The sequence below is a fragment of the Nycticebus coucang genome, chromosome 21, assembly GCF_027406575.1.
Source record: "Nycticebus coucang isolate mNycCou1 chromosome 21, mNycCou1.pri, whole genome shotgun sequence".
In the NCBI taxonomy this organism is placed as follows: domain Eukaryota; kingdom Metazoa; phylum Chordata; class Mammalia; order Primates; family Lorisidae; genus Nycticebus; species Nycticebus coucang.
The window spans coordinates 31993923-32019628 of NC_069800.1; the positions used below are offsets into that span (position 1 = coordinate 31993923).

Sequence of the window (25706 nt, forward strand, 5' to 3'; positions counted from 1 at the left end):
TTGAAGCAGCTTCAAAAATACACTACTGGGACTTGATCAAACTAAAAAGCTTCTGCACAGCTAAGAACACAGTAAGCAGAGTAAGCAGACAGCCCTCAGAATGGGAGAAGATATTTGCAGGGTATAACTCTGACAAAGGTTTAATAACCAGAATCCACAGAGAACTCAAACGCATCAGCAAGAAAAAAACAAGGGATCCCATCGCAGGCTGGGCAAGGGATTTGAAGAGAAACTTCTCTGAAGAAGACAGGCGCACGGCCTTCAGACATATGAAAAAATGCTCATCATCTTTAATCATCAGAGAAATGCAAATCAAAAGTACTTTGAGATATCATCTAACTCCAATGAGACTAGCCTATATCACAAAATCTCAAGACCAGAGATGTTGGCGTGGATGCGGAGAAAAGGGAACACTTCTGCACTGCTGGTGGGCATGCAAATTAATACATTCCTTTTGGAAAGATATATGGAGAACACTCAGAGATCTAAAAATAGATCTGCCATTCAATCCTGTAATTCCTCTGCTGGGCATATACCCAGAAGACCAAAAATCACAACATAACAAAGATATTTGTACCAGAATGTTTATTGCAGCCCAATTCATAATAGCTAAGTCATGGAAAAAGCCCAAGTGCCCATCGATCCACGAATGGATTAATAAATTGTGGTATATGTATACCATGGAATACTATGCAGCCTTAAAGAAAGATGGAGACTTTACCTCTTTCATGTTTACATGGATGGAGCTGGAACATATTCTTCTTAGTAAAGTATCCCAAGAATGGAAGAAAAAATACCCAATGTACACAGCCCTACTATGAAACTAATTTGGGACTCTCACATGAAAGCTATAACCCAGCTACAACTTAACAATAGGGGGAAGTGGGAAAGGGGGAGGTGGGTAGAGGGAGGGGAATCGGTGGGATCACACCTGTGGTGCATATTACAGGGGTATTTGCGAAACTTGGTAAATGTAGAATGTAAATGTTTTGGCACAGTAACTGAGATAACACCGGAAAGGATATGTTAACCACTGTGATAAAAATGTGTCAAATGGTTTATGAAGTGAGTGTATGATGCCCCATAATCATATCATTGTATACAGTTATGATTTAATAAAAAAATTAAAAAAAAAAGAAGCAAATATATATTTATAGAATTTAAAAAAAATTAATTAGTAATTAAATGTAAATTAATTTGAGCTGTATTAATTAATTAATAATTAAATGTAAATTAATAGCCACCTTTTAGAATGGCTATTATCAAAAAAGCAAAAGATAAGCGTTGATGAACATGGGGGGGAAGGGAAGGCTTGCACACTGCTGGTGAGAATGTAGATTAATACTGCTAAATGGAAAACAGTATGAATGTTCCTCAAAAAGTTAAAAATAGAGCTACTTTATAACCTGAAGTCCCAATTCTGGGTATGTGTCTGAAGGAAATGAAATTGGTATATCAAAGAGATGCCTGCACTCTTTGTTTATCTACTTCTATTTACATGGGATTAGTCTAAGTGTCTATCAATGGGTGAATGGATAAAGAAGATGAAGTTATATACACAGTGGAATACCATTCAGCCTTAAAAACTGGAACTGGAGAGACATTAAAATGGAGAGATTGATTAGCACGTCATTGTGACCAACTAATGAGCATTCAAACCAATTAAGGTTTGGGCTAAGCTTAGAAGTAGAGAGGAAGGTATGCCTGAGCAACATTGCAAGACCCCCATCTCTACAAGAAAAATTTAAAAGTTAGGCAGGCATTCATTCATTGATGGACACTTAGACTAACCCCATATCTTCGCTATTATAAATAGAGTTGGATAAATGTGAGAATGCAGGTATCTCATTGACATACTGATTTTATTTCCTTTGGATATATACCCAGACTTGGAATTGCTAGTTTGTGTGTTAGCTCTATTTTTAATTTGGGGGGAACTTTCATATTGTTACTTAGAAAATAGAATTAAAGTACCTAATAATTCACTGAATGGAGGGTGAAGGGAAAAGGAAAGCTCCCTGGTTGGCTACTGTGATCTAGATTACCCCAAAAACAGATCCTGAGTCAAAAATCAGGAGGCGATAACAGGAAGCACAGGGGACAGGATGGAACAGGTCAAAGAAGGGGTAAGAAGGGGGTATGTTGATGAGCATACAGTCCTGTAGCGCGAGGGTTCAGTCCCACGGGAACCCTCTCAGATACTATGGAATACAGCTCAGAACTGACCAGGGATGAGAGAGCCTGCTACATACCCACCAACTCTCATCCCTCAAGAGTTGAGGGTCAGTGCTGAAGATGCGATTTCCCAGCACTTATGACCTACCCCAAGCAAGACTGAGCAAGCCCTGAGACCAGTAAAAGCTCTCAGGCAGAGGGACACAAGGAGTGAAAGAAAGTATCCACCAAAGTTGTAGGTGACCTCCAATGTGGGTGGAGGGGGTAAAGGCAAGCCACAGCACAGTCTGCTAGGTGTCTAGGATGTCATGGGCTCAGATTGTCTAGCAAGATAACTTCTGCAATGTTCTATTACTTTTACCCCTTAACACATTTTTAAATGAAACTACTTAGGCTACATTAAGAAAACCCCATAGTTCATGAGGTGAGCTCCATCAGTCATCTTGTATACATTAAAGAGTCGTTCCATAGCCACAGAGCTCCAAGAAATAGATGCAGAATGATCAACTGAGAATTGAAGCTTTGGGACCACAACCATACTTCTACACATAACTCCTCTTGATTAGGAAAGTGGATGAAAAATTTGGTACAAGATCTGAGAATGTCAGTAACATAAGAAGCTTCCAAATTAGGAACCAATTCTGAGCAAATGCAATGTCTCATGCTTGGAGAGAGAAAAGCCAAGCATTGTTTGATAATCATCTTTTGAGTCTTAGAACTGTCAGATTGGTCCTCTGGATTAATCACACTCTGGTAATCTTCTGAGGATGTTTCGATTGTTTTTTTCTTCAATCTTATGGATCCCAATCTCTTCCCATATTAAAGAAGGTGGCTGCCAAAACTCTAAAGGGACTGTCACAAAAGAAATACATATGGATATGAAGACGATTTATAGCCCCAGAGAAACATCCACACACTTTCAAACTTATCTTGGGATAGATCAGACGTTTCCTACCCACAGATTTGAATCAGCCTAATCCTAAAGTATTTAATTTCCATATTTAGAACAGTAGTCGCCATTGCTATATAATACAAACCATCCCATGCAGCTATGATTCAGGCATATACTGATTACCGCTAAACTACCCAGAATTCGAGCTCAATTTCACAAGACAGAAATATGGTTTTTTTTTTCTTTTGGTCATAAAAGATCACCCAAGGAAGTAGCATGACAAAATGTTTCCTGATGCTGTTAAAGGCATATGGGTGAAACTCAACCTCACACATATCCGTATAAAAATGTACTGAGCATCCCACAAACATCTGAGCTTTCTGGCAACATTAACACTGGAGCATCAGCAAGCTCTCTGTCACTAATTATTTAAGACATCTCCTGCTTGGCTTTTATAACATCCTGAGCTATTTGTCAAAGAGGTCATAACAGGAGAAAGTATTCATGTCGTCGTTAATAAAGAACAATATCTGCCTGGACCAGGAGAGAAGGAAAAACACTGTTGCAATAGAGCAACAATCAAATTACATCTATAATAGGCTTTAAATCTTCAGATGAAAAGATCTACAGTTTAGCAGTACAAAGCAGCATTATTCCTGTTGTTATTAAAAACTGCCCTTTAATTCTTCACACATATGTAATAGACCTCATCCAGGAATCTCAAAGTCTATTATAAATAAACAAGAAGCTATACTTTCTAAACTCTGGCTAAGGCCACAAAAGAGATGGAACCAAACATTATGAATAAGCCAACACTTTGAGAACAACTCAGTAGTTAATGATATAATGTCTCTTGGTCTCACCAAAATTTGGGGAAATAAACAGTGTTGGTATACAAAAGACATTCAATAAATGCTTATAGATATACAAAGACTGATAGAAGATCCCCTGTAAGAACATTGTAGAGATTAGGAATTTTTTAAATGTATTTCATGTATGAATGTTATCACTAAACACATAATCCCTTATAAATTCACTGTTAGCCAGGCTGCCTGGTCATCTCAGTACTCAAGCAGAGAAATACTAATTGTCACCCTGCTGCCAGTAGCTTCGTTACTGTCTTTCCACATCTCTGTAAAATTTATATAATTGGTAATGAGAATTCTGAGTCCTGATGAAAAAGGAGCGAAGCTCTCAAAAATTCAGGGAAGAACACTAGAAAGCCCGCTACATTCAAGTAGCATGAACACTGCAATTAGCTGGTCAGTGTAACCCCTCCATTCCTCAGATGTTTACTGAGAGTCATGTAATTTGTTCATGGAAAAAGTAATTGAATAATGATATTTACTAGACCTTCTATTTGACACCAGCCTAAAGAAGTGAGGAAGACTGCAACACAGCCAAGGAATGGGGTAGGGGGATAAAAGCTCCATTAAAACCGATGAGTACAATCCACAGTGACTGTTAACAGGATGGTGACACTAGAGCAGGGTTTCTCAGCCTTGACACTATTGACATTTGGGGCCATATAATTCTTTGTTATGAGGAGCTGTGCACTGTAGGATGTTTAGCAGCAAACCTAGTCTCTATCTACTAGATGAAAGTAACACTCCACTCTTCCCAACCTCATCCGTGCCAACCAAAAATACCTCCACACATTGCCAAATATCCCCCTAGTCAAGAATCTCAGAAATCTCAGACACCCTAGACATCTCAGAAAATAGTTAACTTTCCATCACTTACACAATGGTATTAACTGGACAATACTCATTAAAATATTTAATTCAGCTGACACATCTTTCAAATAGTCTACAAGGTCTACTTGTATAAAGAATCATCCTATGAGGTCTGATAATTAAGTTTGCAAATTCATCCTAGAAAAAGTGCTATATACCTCATTGATGAACATCACTTTACTATGGTCACCTTCAAAGTACTCCTCTTGGGGAAGCTATGCACCATTGCCAGTGCCTAGTCCATGCTTCAAAGCAATTTTGGATCTCTTTCTCTGGAATAGCCATCAGAGCTGTCATATTATCCCTGATGTCCTGAATGCCATCAAAATATTTTCTTTTACATATTTCCTTTATCTTTGGGTAAAGAAAAAGTCATTGGGAGCCAGATCAGATGATTAGGGAGAGTGTTCCAATACAGATATTTGTTTACTGGCTAAAAACTCCCTCACAGACAATGCTGTGTGAGCTAGTACATTGTCATGATGCAAGAGCCATGAGTTGTTGGTCAAGATCTTAAGTTAAGATTTTCCTATTTCTCTACCAATGTTTACTTGGTCTGCTATACTTTTCACAGTCAGCCAACAATTTTAATGCATAATTCAATGAATTTTTGCAATATTTTTATTAGTTCTGCTCTTTACTGGCCTCTCTTCATCAGTGACACTTTCTCTTTCCTCAGAAAAATGTTTAATCCATTTGTACGCTGCCATTTTCTTCATGGTATTATCCTATAAACTTGGGCTAATGTGTCCCTGGTTTCACTTCCACTCTTTCTAATTTCAACAAGAAATTTACGAATGTTTGTTCATTGCTTTAATTCAAGCTCTGACATTCTCACAAAAACACATGACAACAATAATGAACACCACTCAGCAAGACACTGCCACATGTTGACATAAACACAACTGTGAGACACTGATATACCAAGGTTATGAAACCTCACCAAATTGTACAGTGCTGTAAGTGCCCTTTGGCAAGTTTATGAACTTAATTGTCAAACTTCATACTTCAATAAGGCAACTGCCTTTGTTTCTGTATTATTTAATATAAATCTAAGCTCCAGAAATAGAACTTATATCAAACGAAAGCAAAACAGGGCATTCACTAATATTCTAAGAGACAGCATAACAAGTGACAGTGAATGTTGACAAAGTCATGTGTCAAAGAATGACTCAGAGACATGTAGTCAATGATTAGCGTGCTGGGTAATTTACAAATGTAAAAATGAGATTAACGTAAAGAAAAAAGAAAACACTAATGGGAGAAAAGCAAGAGAAAAAACAGTGAGAACAATGAAACTTATTTTGCTTTTTGGAGATAAATTGATTAGCTGGAAGCTATAGCAAAGAGGACTGTGTGGGCAGTCTGCCCTTGAACTGGTCACCTGAGGTATCAAACAAAACAAATTCAGTTGAGGATGGGTTCTGCAAGAAACCTTGAGGGTTTAGTTGTGGAGTTTGCATGAGATGCTACCTCTATGACACATCTGTGTGATCTATCATCAGCATCTGCAGGGCAGTTAGGCAGGGTCTCCACCATTTCTCTATTCTGAGTAACTCTATTAGAAGACTATTTTGATACCACAGCCTTATTTTTAGCTCTGTAAATGGATGGAAAGGAATTGTTACATAAAACAAACTTCAAATTTTCAAGAGCTAGAAACCTTAGCCTTGGACATTTTTCAGATATGAGTTTATTCTGCTTTTCTGACTGACAGCTGACCAGGCTTTTCTACCTGTTCCCCAAAATGCTGGATCAGCAAATCTCAGACTTACCCGCTTTTGCCTTTTACATTGGAGAAGACTCTAGGCACTAAGAAGTGCTACAGAAAAAACAATAGGAAAGAGCTCCTGTAAGTGGCACAACCTTGTTGATGCTTCAGGATCAGCCACTCCTGTTTTCTTGGTTCATGTTGAATTACTTCAGTAAAGAAACGCCCTCTATTGGACATCCATATTATCATTGAGTAGTTTCTGGCACAAGTGATCAGTTAATAAGTGACAGGTATTATTGGACAGTTGACTATTACAGCTACCACTGAACACTATGTTCTACGCATTGTTCTGAGCACTAGGAATATTTGATTTCATTTACCCCTTATATCAACCATCAGTGATTACAAGGAATATTATTATTCCCCCATTTTACAAATGAAGTCCAGAATACTGGATATTCCTACTGTTGCAAGCTCACATAATTATTTGTAGCATTTGAGTAATCTCAGTATTTTCCTTTGGAAATGATTTCCCTTTTCTGGACTAAAGAATCTTTCATTTCTCACCCACCCTCAACCTTGCAAGGTTTTTTAGTCATAAGCTCTCCTTAAAAGGTACTTCAAATTGTTTATTTCCCTACTGAGTTGAGTAGTCCAGAATTAAAAGTAAGTGATTCCATTTTTGTGTTCATCTACGCTAAATCCATGGCTGTGTTTCTGAGCATACCTGCCAAACACTGGAAGTCATCAAAGATATCAAGATAGGCTTTTTGCCTTTTGATATCCTCCCAAAGAGAAGCCAGTAAATGTCCTACACAAAAATACAACATGAGCAAAATACTAAAGGAGCCAAGTGGAGAGAGTAACAAACTCTCTGCCAGGACCATGAAAGAAGTGGCATTTGAAATGAGCTTTGAGCATTTCACATTGTATATTGAAGCAGTACCCTGAACCCCATAAATGCATCAATGTACAAAGTTATGATTTAATAAAAAATAATTTAAAAATAAATAAATAAAATAAAATGAGCTTTGAGGACAAATGGGAGAGAGAGATTAGGGAAAGATAAAAAGTATCCCAGTCAAAGGAAATATTCTCATTTGAAAGTCACACACTATACTTATTCGTTTGTGCAATAAATATTTTCAGAGATGGCATGTGCCAATTACAGAAATAGGTAAGGATCCTCGTGCACTAGAATTATAAGGAGGGACAGTGTGGCAGCTGCTGTCCAAGACAGTCACCATCAATTCTTCCTTCCAATATGCATTCCTTGTTTCTCCCATCAGCAGGCAGAGGTTATATCTCCTCCCCTAGAATTTGGCCTGTGACAGCTTTGGCCAATAAAACATGGATGAAATGACATTCTGGGACATCCAAATTTAAGTATTAAAAAGACCTGGGAGTTCCTACTTCCTCCCTTTTGGATCTCTGAGCTGCCACACAAAGAGTGCAGTCTACCATTCTTGAAAGAGAGGCCATACAGAAGCATGTTAAGGTCCCATATATCCAATTCCATACACCATCTCACTGCACCTGCATAAGACAGCCTATTCCAATTTCCCTACTGCTGCACAATAAAAAATTATTATGGATCAAAACGATAACATTTATTTTGCTCATGCATTTTCTTTTTTTACTGTTGGGGATTCATTGAGGGTACAATAAGCCAGTTACACTGATTGCAATTGTTAGGTAAAGTCCCTCTTGCAATCATGTCTTGCCCCCATAAAGTGTGACACACACTAAGGCCTCACCCCCTTCCCTCCATCCCTCTTTCTGCTTCCCCCCCCCCATAACCTTAATTGTCATTAATTGTCCTCATATCAAGATTGAGTACATAGGATTCATGCTTCTCCATCATGCATTTTCAATTTGGGCAGAACTTGGCATCTCTGTGTGATGCACACGGCAGCAGCTGGAATGAACTTGACTGAGGACTAGAGGATTCACATCCAAGTTGGCTCATTTACAGTGTAGCAATTTAATTCTAGATATCTGCTGGAATCTCAGCCTGTACTGAGGCTTCATATGGCCCAGGATGCTTCACAGCATGGTGAAGTACAAATGTCCCAGAAGGGTCCCAGAGGAAGCTGCAACATCTTTTCTGACCTAGTCTCCAGTTCACATAGCATCTCTTCTGCCATACTCTGTTAACTGAGTCCTTCACAATGGCCTATCTGACTCAAGAGAAAAGAATAGATTCTACCATTTAATTCAGACATGGCAAGATTCTTCAGGAGCATATAGAATAGGAAATATTGGACTCCACAGAGTCCAAACAAGGCCAGTAGAAGAACTGACCTGCTATGACCCAGTCAATCCATGGAATCACAAGGTATAATACAATGAAAGTTATTTAAGACACTGAGTTTGGAGTTGTTTATAAATAGAACAAACAGACCATTTGACAGCTAAGACACATTAAAAAAATTATGCACACGCACATTCATGGGCAGGAATGATCATGTTCTGAAAAATACATTTCAATGGAAATGTAACAGAATAATGGGAAAGAAAGCTATTGAAGTCTACTCTAGCTTGAACAATTAAAGAAGCCTTTCCTTATGATTTTCCATAGTTTGAAATTTTTGCAATGAGACTGTATTAATAGGTAATTTCAAAAACAAGAACTTTTTAATGGAAAATAGATAGAATTAGACTAATATAGAAAATAGAGTAAAGAAAAATCTCACCCTAAAATAGCACTTGCATAGGAGTTTATATAGGTAAAATAACTTCTTCCTTAAAGAGCCCTACAGAAGCTCCAAGCTCTGAGCAGGTGTGGTGGCTCAAGCCTATAATCCTAGCACTCTGGGAGGCCAAGGTGGGAGGATCCCTTAAGCTGAGGTGTTAGAGACCAGCTTGAGCACGAGTGAGACCCCATCTCCACTAAAAAAAAAAAAAAAAAAAATTAGCCAGGTGCGATGGCACATGCCTGTAGTCCCAACTACTTGGGAGGGTAAGACAGAAGGATCACTTGAGCCTAGAAGTTTAAAGTTTCTGTAAGCTAGGCTGACACCACAGCCTATCCTGGGCAGCAGAGAAAGACTGGCTTAAAAAGAAAAAACCACAAATCTCTAAGCTCTGAGTTAACAAAGAAAAGAATGGAAACAGGGAACAGAGCAATCCTGTGGGAATTTAAATAAAGGTTATCCCATGGGAGTTGGTCAGGCCCTCCACACAAAAATTGTCTAGGGTTATTAATGGCCTTGAAAATATCTTCAATCATGTGAGACTATAGATACATTGCCTCTTGTAACACTTTTTTTTCCAGTGTTGGAAAAAATTGGAACAGATCCTATTTTTCATGTAAGCACCAAAGTTCTTGACCTTCATTGAGAGTACACATTGTACAGAAAACAATACATATTGTTAAACACAATGATGAAATGCTCACCTCTGAGTGGCATATGTGAACTGAAGCACAATGAAGAAACTATAAATTCACAACTCTTGCTCTTTACCAATGAGCAGACTGGAGGGTTCGCTGCTATGCTACTTCTAGTGTCCACTCTTCTTTCTTCTCTCTCCCCTACCCTTGATAGTTGAAAAAATACCAAATGTACTTCTGTACTGACTCCTCTGTACAGAGCTGTTGCTTTTGCCTCCATGGTTGTCACAATAAATGTCTTCTAAACAACATGGGTTAGGAGAGGCTCCAGTATACGAATTAGGACCAAAAAGATAACTCCAAAATAAACATGAGGAAAAAAGCAAAGGACAATAATGAAGAGACACTAGAAACATCACCCCATGCCTAGAGTGAAGCCATCTCAGCTTTGGATTTCTTAGCATGCTTGTTATATAAATGGGTCATAGATTCACAGCCTAGTACTATGTAACACAGATATCAAAAGAGATTAGCATGCAAAAAAATTTACAAGCACTGAAACAATATATTGTGCACAGCCTACAGAAAACTCATCATCCTAGAGCTTAGGACAGGTGAACATGGCCAACATTCCAACAAAGTAAGACTCTGACCACATAATGTTCTACAATTTTATGAAATCAGGGAAAGGGAACATCAGCTACAAGCCCTTGTTACTATGGAATCACTCTTGACAACGAAGAGGGCTTGTTGGAAGAAATTAATGGTGGTTGTCTCAGGAGATGAGCATCTGGTATCAGCCTGTTGAGCTAGCTCAGACCTGCTGAGTCACCTCTTTACTAAACTCTCAACAGGAAATGGGACTCCAGGTTCATCCAGATTTGCCTCTTCTCACTGTTTTTTGTTCATGGTGCTAGAAAGAAATATGCCTACTGTGGAAAGACATTTCTAGATAGTACGTGCACATGATACCTTTAGTAACCAACCCGGTTCTCCTTTTGTGAGCATGTGGTTGCTATATCAGATAGCTGAAAATAGGAAAGCAAAAATCAATAACATAAGAAACAAAGAATTTTTTAAATTTATAATTCTGAGAAGATAGTGAACCCATAAAATAAAAATAGGCTACTAAGGAAAAGAAACACTCAGAGAACAAAAAGGGAGCTCTTTAGCATTACAATGTCATTTGTAAAATAAGGTATTGAACAGAAAGAAGGTCTGGGAATAGAAACAGGACAAAATTAAAGTTTTAGATGAGCAAGAAATAAAAAGGCTTATCATTTATGTACCATTTTTGAAAATGATTCAAGAAAAAATCCCAGTGAAATAAAAAAATATAATAAATCCAAGAAACAGAAAGATGTGGGATACCTGGAATAGTAGGGAATAAGACACACAACAAAAAACCCACACAGCTTATGACTGAATGCATATGATTCTTAGAGAAATTATTAAAACACTTCTTAAATAGTAGGGGCATAATGTAAGATACAGTAACAATTTCAAATTTATTTACTGAAAACCAAAAAGGGGAAGAAGTTTAAGTTTTTGTTTGTTTCTTGTTTGGGGGGTGGGGGGTTCTGAGACAGAATCTCACTCTGTCACTATGGGTAGAGTGCTGTGGCATCATAGCTCATAGAAACCTCAAACTCTTGGGCTGAAGTGATCCTCTTGCCTCAGCCTCACAAGTAGTTGAGATTACAGGCGCCCACCACAATGCCCAGCTACTTTTTCTATTTTTAGTATAAACAGGGTCTTACTCTTACACAGGCTGGTCTTTAGCTCCTGAGCTCAAGCCATCCACTGTGTCAGCCTCCCAGAGTGCTGGGATTACAAGCATGAACCTCCACACCTGGATGAAAAGGTTAAGTTTAACTTTGCCAAAGATCTGGCCTTGTTCAGATTATAGGTCATAAATATTGATTAGCACTTGATGTTACATCTATATAAATGTTTGAAAAATACTTGTATTAACAAACAGAAAAATAAAAATAAGATATTGCCTCAGTTATCTACTGCTATTTTAGTATCCATTGCTGTAACTTAAAACAACAAGAATAATTTTTCTCACCTCTTGTGGTTTAGGGAATGACTGGGTACAACTAGGCATGAAGGGTTCATTTACACATCTATTACAGCATTTGATGCTGACTCTCCAGTGGACCCCAGCTGGAGCTATTACCCAGAACAGCTATACATGGGTGTTCGGTGCAGCCTGGGCTTCCTGACAGCATGGAGGCTGGATTTCAGTGGCAAGTATTGAGAAAGAGAAAGAGAGAGAATATATAATGAACTAGCAAAATTTTATAAATATAGTTTAATATGATTTAATTGAATAAGGCACACAACAATAAGGCCTTATTCACTTAAATCATTTAATATGATAAATTGGTAAGAAATAGAATGTTATAAATGATAGTAAGTCAGCAGGTGTTCCCAGGTCTATAACCAGAGCTCCTTGTGATGATCCAATGCTTCTCAAACTTGGCTGCACATTGGCACCACCTGGGGAGTTTTTGTAACAACTGATGTCTGGTTCCAGCCCCAGAGATTATAATTTAATTGATCTAGGGTGTGGTCTAGGTTTTGGCAGTGCCAAAAATTCCCAGGTGGTTTCTATGAGCAGCCAAAATTAAGAACCACTGATCAATAACAAGGAAATTGTCATAGATGACTATACATTCCCTCTACTCTCAAAGGACAATCAACCTATACTACACGTAATTTTAAATACCAGCTCTTCCCTTCTAGCAGATTCAGTGAGAGTTGTGACTGCTGAAGAAAAGCAGATACGGCCCTTCAACCTCCTCCAGCCACACTTTCCACTGAACAGACACTGCTTTATGGTACATCGCCTTCCCCTCCCCAGAATTTTGCACAGCAATTGTAACTACAGTATGGATTACAAGTGATATGCTTTGAATGTTACTATCCATTTCCCCATATCTTGACATTTGAGATGTAACCACAGATTTCATATCCCCTTGGACTGGTTGAAAGGAGAGCTTCTGATTAATGTCCTTTCAACTCCCATACAGAACACATGGCTTGTATTAGAGGCAAGATGAATGAATTGATACATTGGGAGCGCCCTTCACATTAAAAGAACATGACTTACTAAAGTCAGGAATGTCCTAATGATTAAATACATCCATGTATGTGAATCAACATATCTCTGTTTAAATGGGTTGTGTTCACAAGCAAAGCAGGTCCATTACCAAAGCAAAAATGTTACTCATCGTGGAACAGAAATCATCATCCATTGGCATACCCAGAAACATTAGAAATTTAATGGGCTGACAGTGCAGAAATACATTTACCTCATCCCTTTGCTCTGATCATTTAAATTTAGGCTCCTCCAAATATTTAGCCTAGAAATACAAAAATTTTTGTGATAGTATTTGGAGGTTAAAAAAAAATAAATATAAAAATTTTGCCAAAATTTGTATTTTTACTTGTGTTAAGATTGCCAAGTAAAAAACAGAAGACCCAATTTAATTTATTCAGATAAACAATAAACAATATATGGGACACACTTATACACATACTAAAAATATATTTGTTGTTTATTTGAAATTCAAATTTAAATAGGTGTTCTGTAGTTTTATTTACTAAATCTGGCAATGCTAACTACTATAAACTTCTCCACGTGGGGGTCACTTTCTTCAGTTTTAGGGAACTTTGGTGGCTGTTCAGTCAGAAGACATGGTCTTATCACTAAATCAATGCATTAAATTTTCCTGCTGGTAAAAAAGAAAAAAAAATTATATAGACAGTACCAACAAGTTAACCTCAATCTGACATGAATGAGAACCGTTTCTAAGTGGTTATAGTTTCTAAAACAGAACTCCATCTACAATAAATGTAATTATTTCACTAAAATTGTTTGCATGTGTTTCTCTTCTGCACTGGGCCTTGTTCCTGCACCATCTTAGTTGCCTTCATCCGTTACTTTGCAGACCTTTCTTTGCCCATATCTTTGATTTAAATTTATCATGACACATTTTTAAACAATAGCAGGAAACCTCACTTATGACTTTAATTATAAAATAGTGTTATAAAATTATATCCACATTTTACTTTTGGCAGACAGCAGTCCTCATTTAACATGAGTATCTCAAGTTGGCCTCTGCAGCTCTCTTTGGTCGATTTCAGTGCTTACTGTATGTAATTGATATAAAAACACAAGGTTTAGGGAGCAGTTATTGGAACTTGTTAAAAGAAGTAGCCACATTCATAAATACTTTCATTTTGCTGTATAACATGCCAAGAGAATTAATAACACACTTTAGGGAATATGGAAGAAATTCTGACTTTTTAAAGAAAAACTGATATGTTCTGCTCTCACATTAATTGTTTGACTATAATGTCTATATTTGTTTCTCTTCAAATGCCAACTGTGTCTAATAAAAAAAAGTGAACTCAACAAATATGCATTCATCTCCATAAATATCTGTTAGCACTTAAGTAATTCTATTGTCATTTATTTGTGGAAAGAAATAGAAATGTGTCAGTTCCCTAATAAGTCTATTAGAAAAGACCACAATAAAATGAAATTAAAAGGCTGTAACTGGAAACTTCACATTTAATGCTACCTAAGATAATCTCAATACATTCTAAAGTAGAAACTTTAAAATTAAAAACATATGATTCTTTTCCATTGTTATAGGCAAATGATCTCACATTCTTCTGGCTTGAGAAATTAGATAAATGAAGTTTATAACTTAAAACAGCTACTTTGTATTTATTATTTACATACTACTAGAAATACATTTCACTGAGTAAAGAACAAAAAAGTAGAGGCAAAAACATAAAAGAAAATTCAATAAATCATATTTCTAGTCCTAAGGAAGGAGCAATATTCATATTCCTCCATGATTTTTAAAATACCTATATTATGCTTTGATCCAATTGATATAAACTAATAAAGTACATGCTTAGGAACCTGAGAAATGTGTCTCAGAAAAGAGATTTCTCTGTGATTAGCAATAGCATGAATTAGATTTATGTGGACCGTGAAGTTTCTCCAAGATACCACCTCAACTTTAAAGTTGCTCTTCATCTCTCTTGAGTAATACAAGTAGGAGATAATAAAATGCTAAGTAGTATCTTACTAACTCAATGAAGACCAGAAATGGGAGACAGCAGTGTAACTCAGAAGGATCTTGAGGTTTAAATATTTAGAGAAAGGTAGATTAGATAATATAACACATATGAAGATTGACCATTGAAGATAACATAGCACACTGATGATTACCAAAAAAGCAAGGAACAAAAAACTGAAGACTGTTGCTAAAAATGAAATTGGCTGTATATAGTACAGACAGGGCATTTTTGGAGAAATAACTATTTCAAGGGGAAGAGAATATAAACCAGAAAACTCAAGGGAATCACATTAACTACTGATTTTCAGAAATGGAATGGCCTAGAAAACACAATGTAGTATTAGAACTACCAAAGAGTGTGACAAAAATACCACTGTCCCCTAACTGATCCCGAAGAAGCATCTGCTTTGCTCCTTCCTCTAGTTATACTTTACAACCTCTTTCAACACAATGATCCACAAGACAATCTGCAAGACTATTCACAGTGGAGTCCAGGATTGCAGAATCGCATGGGCTTCCCTAATAAATTTTTTACTTACACCAATACTAATAAATGCTGCCTTAAAAATATAATCAGCTTTTTGGCCTAGGGAAGTCTAAGGAAGCTTGTCTTTTTCCAAAATGCTGAGTGAAATAAAATAAAATTTTCCCATGAGAAATTAAATGTCAAGGCTGAGTAATTCTAGAGTTTATATTATTCAAATCATGCCAGAATTCCGGGCCAATTGGGCAACCTAGAACTCCCAAGGACATTAGACAAGAGCAAAACAAAACTCTAATGTAGGCTGCACATGACACATACACACACATAAAAAGAATTAAACCATGATAGAAATGAACTCACATTCAAAAATTATACACCACATAGGAAAACAATTCACTGTCAGAGAAAGTCAGCAGATGTGATGAACTGGAATGTGTATCATACTAAAAATTTGAAATAGTAGAATAATCTCAGAATGAGTAGAAAAATGGTGTTTTTAATAAAGAACTAAGAAGGGATGCAAGGCTGGTTTAACATACGCAAGTCTATAAATGTTATCCACCATATTAACAGAGGCAAAAATAAAGATCACATGATCCTCTCAATAGATGCAGAAAAAGCATTTGATAAAATCCAGCATCCTTTTCTAATTAGAACACTGAAGAGTATAGGCATAGGTGGCACATTTCTAAAACTGATTGAAGCTATCTATGACAACCCCACAGCCAATATTTTACTGAATGGAGTAAAACTGAAAGCTTTTCCTCTTAGAACTGGAACCAGACAAGGTTGTCCTCTGTCACCTTTACTATTCAACGTAGTGCTGGAAGTTCTAGCCAATACAATTAGGCAAGACAAGGAAATAAAGGGAATCCAAATGGGAACAGAGGAGGTCAAACTCTCCCTCTTTGCTGACGACATGATCTTATACCTATAGAACCCCAAAGACTCAACCACAAGACTCCTAGAAGTCATCAAAAAATACAGTAATGTTTCAGGATATAAAATCAATGTCCACAAGTCAGTAGCCTTTGTGTACACCAATTACAGTCAAGATGAGAAGCTAATTAAGGACACAACTCCCTTCACCATAGTCTCAAAGAAAATGAAATACCTAGGAATATACCTAATGAAGGAGGTGAAGGACCTCTATAAAGAAAACTATGAAATCCTCAGAAAGGAAATAGCAGAGGATATTAACAAATGGAAGAACATACCATGCTCATGGATGGGAAGAATCAACATTGTGAAAATGTCTATACTTCCCAAAGCAATCTACCTATTCAATGCCATTCCTATCAAAATACCAACATCGTACTTTCAAGATTTGGAAAAAATGATTCTGCGTTTTGTATGGAACCGGAAAAAACCCCGTATAGTTAAGGCAGTTCTCTGTAACAAAAATAAAGCTGGGGGCATCAGCATACCAGATTTTAGTCTGTACTACAAAGCCATAGTGCTCAAGATAGCATGGTACTGGCACAAAAACAGAGACATAGACACTTGGAATCGAATTGAAAACCAAGAAATTAAACTAACATTTTACAACCACCTAATCTTTGATAAACCAAACAAGAACATACCTTGGGGGAAAGACTCCCTATTCAATAAATGGTGTTGGGAGAACTGGATGTCTACATGTAAAAGACTGAAACTGGACCCACACCTTTCCCCACTCACAAAAATTGATTCAAGATGGATAAAGGACTTAAATTTAAGGCATGAAACAATAAAAATCCTCCAAGAAAGCATAGGAAAAACACTGGAAGATATTGGCCTGGGGAAAGACTTCATGAAGAAGACTGCCATGGCAATTGCAACAACAACAAAAATAAACAAATGGGACTTCATTAAACTGAAAAGCTTCTGTACAGCTAAGGAGACAATAACCAAAGCAAAGAGACAACCTACACAATGGGAAAGGACATTTGCATATTTTCAATCAGACAAAAGCTTGATAACTAGGATCTATAGAGAACTCAAATTAATCCACATGAAAAAAGCCAACAATCCCTTATATCAATGGGCAAGAGACATGAATAGAACTTTCTCTAAAGACGACAGACGAATGGCTAACAAACACATGAAAAAATGTTCATCATCTCTTTATATTAGAGAAATGCAAATCAAAACAACCCTGAGATATCATCTAACCCCAGTGAGAATGGCCCACATCACAAAATCTCAAAACTGCAGATGCCGGCGTGGATGTGGAGAGAAGGGAACACTTTAACACTGCTGGTGGGACTGCAAACTAGTACAACCTTTCTGGAAGGAAGTATGGAGAAACCTCAAAGCACTCAAGCTAGACCTCCCATTTGATCCTGCAATCCCATTACTGGGCATCTACCCAGAGGGGAAAAAATCCTTTTATCATAAGGACACTTGTACTAGACTGTTTCTTGCAGCTCAATTTACAATCGCCAAAATGTGGAAACAGCCTAAATGCCCACCAACCCAGGAATGGATTAACAAGCTGTGGTATATGTATACCATAGAATACTATTCAGCCATTAAAAAAAATGGAGACTTTACATCCTTCGTATTAACCTGGATGGACGTGGAAGACATTATTCTTAGTAAAGCATCACAAGGATGGAGAAGCATGAATCCTATGTACTCAATTTTGATATGAGGACAATTAATGACAATTATGGTTGGGGGGGGAAACAGAAAGAGGGAAGGAGGGAGGTGGGTGGTGCCTTGGTGTGTGTCACACTTTATGGGGGCAAGACATGATTGCAAGAGGGACTTTACCTAACAATTGTAACCTGGCTTATTGTACCCTCAATGAATCCCCAACAATAAAAAAAAAAGGGAAAAAATAAAATAAAAAATAAAATAAAGAACTAAGAAAAATGGGAACTATAATGAAAGAGCACAATACTCTGGGGAAAAAATAGCTGGAAGTTTTGGAGAAACAACCAATGACACTGAAATTAAATCTCAACAGCTGGGTTAAAATATGGACTAGTTAAATTTTAGAAAGAAGAAAGAATTAGTACGATAGAAGATAGAACTATTCAGAGATAAACAAAAATAAGAGGTACGGAAACAGGATGAGAAGATTTAACTTACATAAAACTGGAGGTCTGGAAAAAAAGAACAGATATTTAAGAAGATAGCAGCTAAGAATTTCCAAGAATTGATGAAAAATATGACTGCTCAGATTAAAGAAGCACAAAAACTTCTAAGCATAAAAAACAGATATAAAGGCTCAGCACCTGTAGCTCAGTAACTAGGGCACCAGCTACATACACCAGAATTGGTGGTTCAAACCCAGCCTGAGCCTGCCAAACAGCAATGACAAATACAACAAAAAAATAGCCTGGAGCAGGAGTCCTCAAACTTTTAAACAGGGGGCCAATTCAGTGTCCCTCAGACCACTGGAGGGCCAGACTATAGTTTAAAAAAAAAAAACTATGAACAAATTCCTATGCACACTGCACATATCTTATTTTGAAGTAAAAAACAAAATGGGAACAAATACAATTCACACAGCTTCATGTGGCCCGCGGGCCACAGTTTGAGGATGCCTGGCCTGGAGTCTGGCAGGTGCCTGTAGTCCCAGCTACTTGGGAGGCTGAGGCAAGAAAATCACTTAAGCCCAAGAGTTTAAGGTTGCTGTGAGCTATGACGTGACAGCACTCTACCAAGGGTGACACAGTGAAACTCTGTCTCAAAAAAAAAAAAAGAAAGAAAAGAAAAGAAAACTTAATTATTTTAATCTTATAAGCATAAAAAATAAAAATAAATACATGCCTAGATATATTCTAATAAGTCTGGAGAACAAAGAGGCAAAGAAAAAGTCTTACAAGGAAAAAATAAAAGGAAATTAACTACAAGTAATAATCACACTTTCCCACAGAAACAAGTGTTAGAAGGCAATGAAAAATATCTTCAATGTGTGCAAAGAGCTAATTGAGACCTTTGATCTCAACACTCAGCTAACCACAATTTCAAAATGAAAGTAAAAAAATATATTTTCAGTTCTCTAAAGACTAAGAAAAAAAACAATTAAAGCATGTTTTTCAGTAATAGATTTATTGAACGCAGAAGGAAAATGATAAATAGAAAAGCAATTATGAGCAAAGAAATTGTTAAATAATGTTGATGATGATGATGATGATTAATTTGGGTATGTGGAAAAATGTATAGCTAAACATAAGAGAAGCAAATCCTGAAAGGTGGGAGAAGACAGTAATCAGAATTAATGATTCCAAGAGGCTTGTATTGATCAGTATTAAGGGTAGAAATGTTGATTAAGTTTAGATTTGGTTAAATCAAATATGTAAGTTTAAAATTTGAGTGTAATCCCTAAATCCATAGAAACAAAATTTTTAATTTCTAAACTAACAGAGAGGAGAAAGCAGGGAACATAAAAACAATCAATAAAAATTAAAAGAGAATCATAGAAAAGTAGAAAAACCATATATACAAAAAATATGAAGTAAAGTGATAGAAATAAATAAGTTCAATAAATATAAATGAGTTAAATTAACTAATTAAAAAACCAAGACTTATCAGATCAAATGTTTAATCAGATTTTTATTCAGCTATATTCTATTCATAGGAAATGTGATCAATAGGAATTATGAAGGAAAGAGATGAAAGTATAAATCATGAGTTTAAGCTAAATATTAGACATTCAAACCAATATTGTGCCCTTACTTCCCTCTGAAACCCCAAATAAGAAATTTTTTAAAAAGGAATAAAGTTGAGAACACAAAGTAACAGAAGAAGAAAAGAGAAGTGTCAAGAAATTTTTGGAAGAAGGAATGTACAAGGATATGTAGTAACTAACTCAGCATTGCAGCAAAAGCTGAAACCTACCAGGCAGTTGAGGCAGGTAGGAAGGCAATAGGAAGTATCTAACTTACATAGAAGAACCCCAGGAATGCCTGAAGTGGAGGCATCAAATACTTTCTGAAAGCCTAATGAGGGAGAGTATTGGAAAGAAAAAAATTGGTTGAAATTCCACCAAAGAAACTGGTCCTCTCTCACACAGGGCCTCTCAATTCTAGCAAAAGACCTATCCGCACCTAAAAGGACTGTATCAGACAGGCTCAAACCTGGGCAAACAGGCACAGAGAAGGGCAGAGATGAGGAGCCAAACTGAAAACAAAGAAATCACTTTATGATGAGATTATAAGTGTCCTTGTCTTGGCACAGAGAACATCTTACTGTCAGGCCTTACCTGGAAGCAGAAGATCAAATGTCCCACCTGGGGAAAGTGAATAGTCCCAACAAAACAGACTGACACTTAGACTTGGAAGGATAAAGACCTTAGTAGTTGGTAATTTAGTCAAGGAGAAAAATAAGGATTTCTCCTTATTGCTTCAGTTCGACATTGGTGTAGACTTTCAAATGGTACAAGAAGATGACAAGAAAAAAAAATAAAATCATATCACATATAATTGCCTACACAGGAAAACATCTAAACTATTAAAAGCTTTAAGTTCAGCAAAATTGCTAACCAGAGACCAATATGCAAAAATCAACAGCCTTCTTAAACATCAGGAAAAAATCCTTAGGACAGTTACTTGAAATAAAATACAAAGCACAATAGTAATAAAAACTACCTGTATACCTAGAAATAGGAAAATCTAACAAAAAGCATGAAAGTCCTTTATGGGGAAAATTAATAAATATAATCAAAGGGTGAAGTAGATGACCTAAATTATAGAAAATACTTTGCAGAAGACAGTATCAAAAAACACTTCTCCTCCAAATTAATCTATAATTCTAATCAAAATATCTGTTTTTCAGGGAGCATGGCAAGCTGATCCTAAAATTCATTTTGGAGGATCAAAAGACAAGAATAGCCTAGACAATGTGAAGATGAAAAAGAAAGGGGACTCATAAAAGTTACTAAGAGTTATTAAACAAACAAAAAAAGCGGCAGCTGTTGGAGGCATCTGCAGCAGCTGATGTGGCCCCAGGGATGAACTGGTACAAGACTTAGCCTCAACCTTGGAGCAGACATCTGGGCATAAAAAGCTTGGTGAGCTGTGGGAGGAGATGGCCCTGAGCCCTCAGCAACAGAGGTGGCAAGTTAAGAAACGCTGAGGCCAGAAGCATCGTTCTGACTTCACTCACCTGGCAGAGCATACCTACAGCTACAGTGAGGCCTCTGAGTCAAGTCTGGATGAAACCACTAAGGAGTATTGAGAAGTCACCAATTTTGGTGACTCTGGTGACACAGTGGTAGCCAAATGGCACCCAGCTCTCAATGTGATTGTTAAAGTAAGCAACATTCTTGGCATGAATCTGACTCTTTTACTGAAAATGCACCTTGTTGACCACATAGGCACCAGAGGAAGGTGAAGGGAGTGACATCAGAGGTGGCTGCCGGTCTTCAGCAGGAGCTGAAGGTGTCAGATTGGAGCTATGAAAGAGGCTACAGGTTCAAGTCTGCTAAGAAGCAGCGTCTGCCCCACTGGAAGGAGAACACACCTTGGACTTCATCAGGCCATGAGTTGTGTGAATCAGAAGAAAATAGATGGTTCCTAAGTAAAGCAGGAAGGAAAGAAAGGATGGAATGTGAAGGTGATGAACAGAAACAAGGCTCTAATAAGAACATGTCAGAAACCAATGGGCTCTTATACCAGCGATGAAGGGCGGCAAGGAGATGATGAGCAGAGTGACTGGTTCTTTGCAGGAGAATGTGGCCCAAGATTCATTGTCCTTAGCCTTCTGCCTGATCATTGCTCTGAGATAGAAAGAATGGATTCTGGACTGGATAAACTCCCAGATTCCACACTCCTTTTACCATCTCAACCAGCTCAAAGTGGGTACCATGTTCGTACCATGAATTGTCTGCTGCATCTTGATGCCTCAGAAAGAAGCGAAGGAAGCTGGCTAGAAGGAGACCAGCAAAGTACTTTAGGTACTGAGAGGAGAAGGTGTATCTATAACCACCCTCAGCAGAAAGATTTCTGGTTAACATCAACGGTAAAGAGAATGAAAGCAGTTTAAACCCCTCCTTCCCTACTGCTCCCTGGATGTTCTTGCGGATGCTTCTCACTGGAGGTGCTCTCCAGCACACTGTTCTGCCAGACAGGCTAATATACCCTGGGAACCACCATGATCATGTGACAATAAGAGGAAATGGAAACCTGTGGCCACAGTGTCTCTCTCTAGTCCCAGGGCAGCTCATACAGACGCAATAGGCCAACCACACCAGCATCACAAGCCCCAAAATCTCCAAACTCTGAGTGGTTGATCAGGACCTCTGCAGCAGAGAAAGCCGCAGACTCAACTACAGCTACATTTTTTAAAAATACCCCAAGAAAAGAGCCTTGGACACAGCTAGAGAGCACTATTTCCCCTGCCAGGAGTAGACTGGGTGGTGTTGAAACAAATGCTACACTTTGTATTATATATTCCACATATCTTAATTGACATTCCCAGTCCTTTCTACCAGAACCAACTCCTCTTCTAACACAGCAGCAGATTCTCCTCTTAGGAAATCATATTGTGGAAATCTTTTTTTACTTTTTAATTAGTAAAGTATTGAGGAAGCAGCTTCTTTTAACAGAAAGATCATCCTTTGCTATGTTACACTGTTATTGCTGTCCCAACATTCACCTACAGTTCCATTCACAAAGCTGTTTTATTTTTTTGTGTTTTTGTTTGTTTTCAGTTATGTCTGTTTGTGAAAAACTAGTAGTTGCTTTTAATATCATTTGAGGAAGCCCTAGATTTGTACTTGTTCCAAACAAATTTAAGTTAAGGCCTATATGGAATTGTGTGTGTAGAAGATATAGCTTGCCTTTGAGCCTAGTCTTGATTCACCCAGTGTGTCAATGAGATAAATCAATCAACTTCTCAATGTGGGGCCTCAAAAGAGACAACCAGCAACATGGGCTTTGGGAACTTCTCTCATTTTTCTGCAGATGGGATCATCAGCAGCTGCACTGAGTTTTACCTTGTCTCCAAAGTTTGTGTTCCACCAAAAGAGGACACACACACACACACACACACACACACACACACACATATAGATTGATATAGTGAAGAAACTGGCTCAGGTGTACACCAAACATAAAATAGTCAGTGGCTATGTCTTACTATGAATACCTCCCATCCCAGTGTAAGCCTGTACATCCTAAGCAGGACTTTATAGTTAGTATTATAGGTCAATAATCAGCAGCAGAATTTCTTCCTCTAGCACAGCACAGCAGTTCTTAACCTGTGGATTGCGACCACTTTGGAGGTCGAATGACCCTTTCACAAGGGTCACCTAAGACCATCCTGCATATCAGATATTTACATTACAATTCATAACAGTAGCAAAATTGCAATTATGAAGTAGCAACAAAAATAATTTTATGGTTAGGGGTCACTACAATATGAGGAACTATATTAAAGGGTCACAGCATTAGGAAGGTTGAGAACCAGTGCTCTAGCGTAATAATGGCTTATTGGGGCCATGCTTTGGGAAGGAAAAATGTCTCTGACATGCCTTTATATTTGGTGTGTTTATGAGCCTCAACTGCAGGACAAGTTGTATATATAGTCATGCCAAAAGTTAGATACTACTTTGTCAAAATGAGGAATAAGTGACACCCTGAACCTGCTGAAGAAAAGCCACACTTTCTTTTTTTTTTTCTTTTTGTTGGGGACTCATTGGAAAAGCCACACTTTCTAAAAAGTATTAAGAGTGTCTATCAAGCCACAGCTAACATTTTATTGAATGGAATAAAACTGAAAGCTTTTCCTCTTAGAACTGGAACCAGACAAGGTTGTCCTCTGTCACCATTACTATTTAATGTAGTGCTGGAAGTTCTAGCCAACACAATTAAGCAAGACAAGGAAATAAAAGACATCCAAATAGGAGCAGAGGAGGTCAAACTCTCCCTCTTTGCTGACGATATGATCCTATACTTAGAGAACCCCAAAAACTCAACTGTAAGACTCCTGGAAGACATAAAAAAAAAAGATATTTTTACCAGAATGTTTATTTCAGCCCAATTCATAATTGCTAAGTCATGGAAAAAGCCCAAGTGCCCATCAATCCATGAATGGATTAATAAATTGTGGCATGGCGCGGGTCCCTGGGCGAGTGGCTGGGAGTGGAGGATAAGCCTGGGCTAGGGCGGACACCTGCTGTTTTCTGGGAAATCTGGAAAATATGTGCCACTGATTAGGAAAGCATCCCTGAATCAGAAAGCAAAAATAATATCTCCCAATGACATCCCTGTAATTGTTTTGAACAACACACATTCCGAGGTGGAGGAAACAGTTCCAAAAAAATGTCTCCGGAACCACTTAAAAAGAATACCCAGCTTCATGTCCAGCATTTATGGTTTTAAACACTTGACAACCAAGGTTTCTTCAACCTCAAATTTTCCTCATTCCATTCTTACAATTGTCTTCAATAAGCAGCCTCTCTCCTTGTCCGCTTTCCTAGCTACCCTTAAGCACAGTTTTATCCACCATCACTCATATTTGCTCTACGTTGCTTTAAGAATTTGGAAAGAGGGGGAGGAGACAATATGGCTGACTAAAGCCAGCTTTCCACAGAGGCTCCCGTCCAGTAGGAGAGTTAAAGGACAAAAATTCAGCAAGTAACCTGGTGGATTTGAGCTGCACTAAGAAAGAAGGTTGAAGAACACACGTCAACCATACTGAGGCGAGCTGCAACCACAAGGATACAAACAAAAGGTACAAAATCCATCACCAAGCGGATGGGAGTCCCCTCCCCCATGAAAATGGCTCAGAGTGCCCCACAAACAATCAGGCAGAGTTCAAAGGGCCTCCCACTACACTCCATGGGAGAGAAACTCTAAAAACTGGACCTACCTCCCCTACTAGGATTCCACGGCGTCCTCCTGCCAGGCATAAAACTGTATTGTTGCGTGAACTGAGACGCGAATGAGCAGTAGCTTTGCTGTAGGTGTAAACTCGCTCCTGTAATTATTAAGTCAAGAAACAGACTATACACCGTTTGATGGCATATAGCAAAGTTCTTTATTCCACGTTTAAGTTTTATACTCTTCCAGTCACGTACACACCTAATCCATTATCTATTAGCTGAATTTGAACTTGAAAGGAAATTTATCATATCAATGTAACCACTTGTGTAGTAAATCTCTTCCTCTAAACAGTGACTAGTTTTCCGAGCAGGGCACAAAGACAAAAACAGCTATAGGGGAACAGAGTTAATCTTCAAGCATTCACTCAGTTTACTCAGTATGAAGTAACGACTGTGACCTTCCTTCAGGGCAGAGCACCTATAGACCTCTGACAATATGTTGTTAA

General features: G+C 37.7%; 1 pseudogene; it reads left to right on the top strand.

Annotated features, from left to right (window-relative positions):
• Positions 1-21371: 21371 nt before the first annotated feature.
• Positions 21372-22755, top strand: LOC128573482 (G patch domain-containing protein 2-like; annotated as a pseudogene).
• Positions 22756-25706: the final 2951 nt, after the last annotated feature.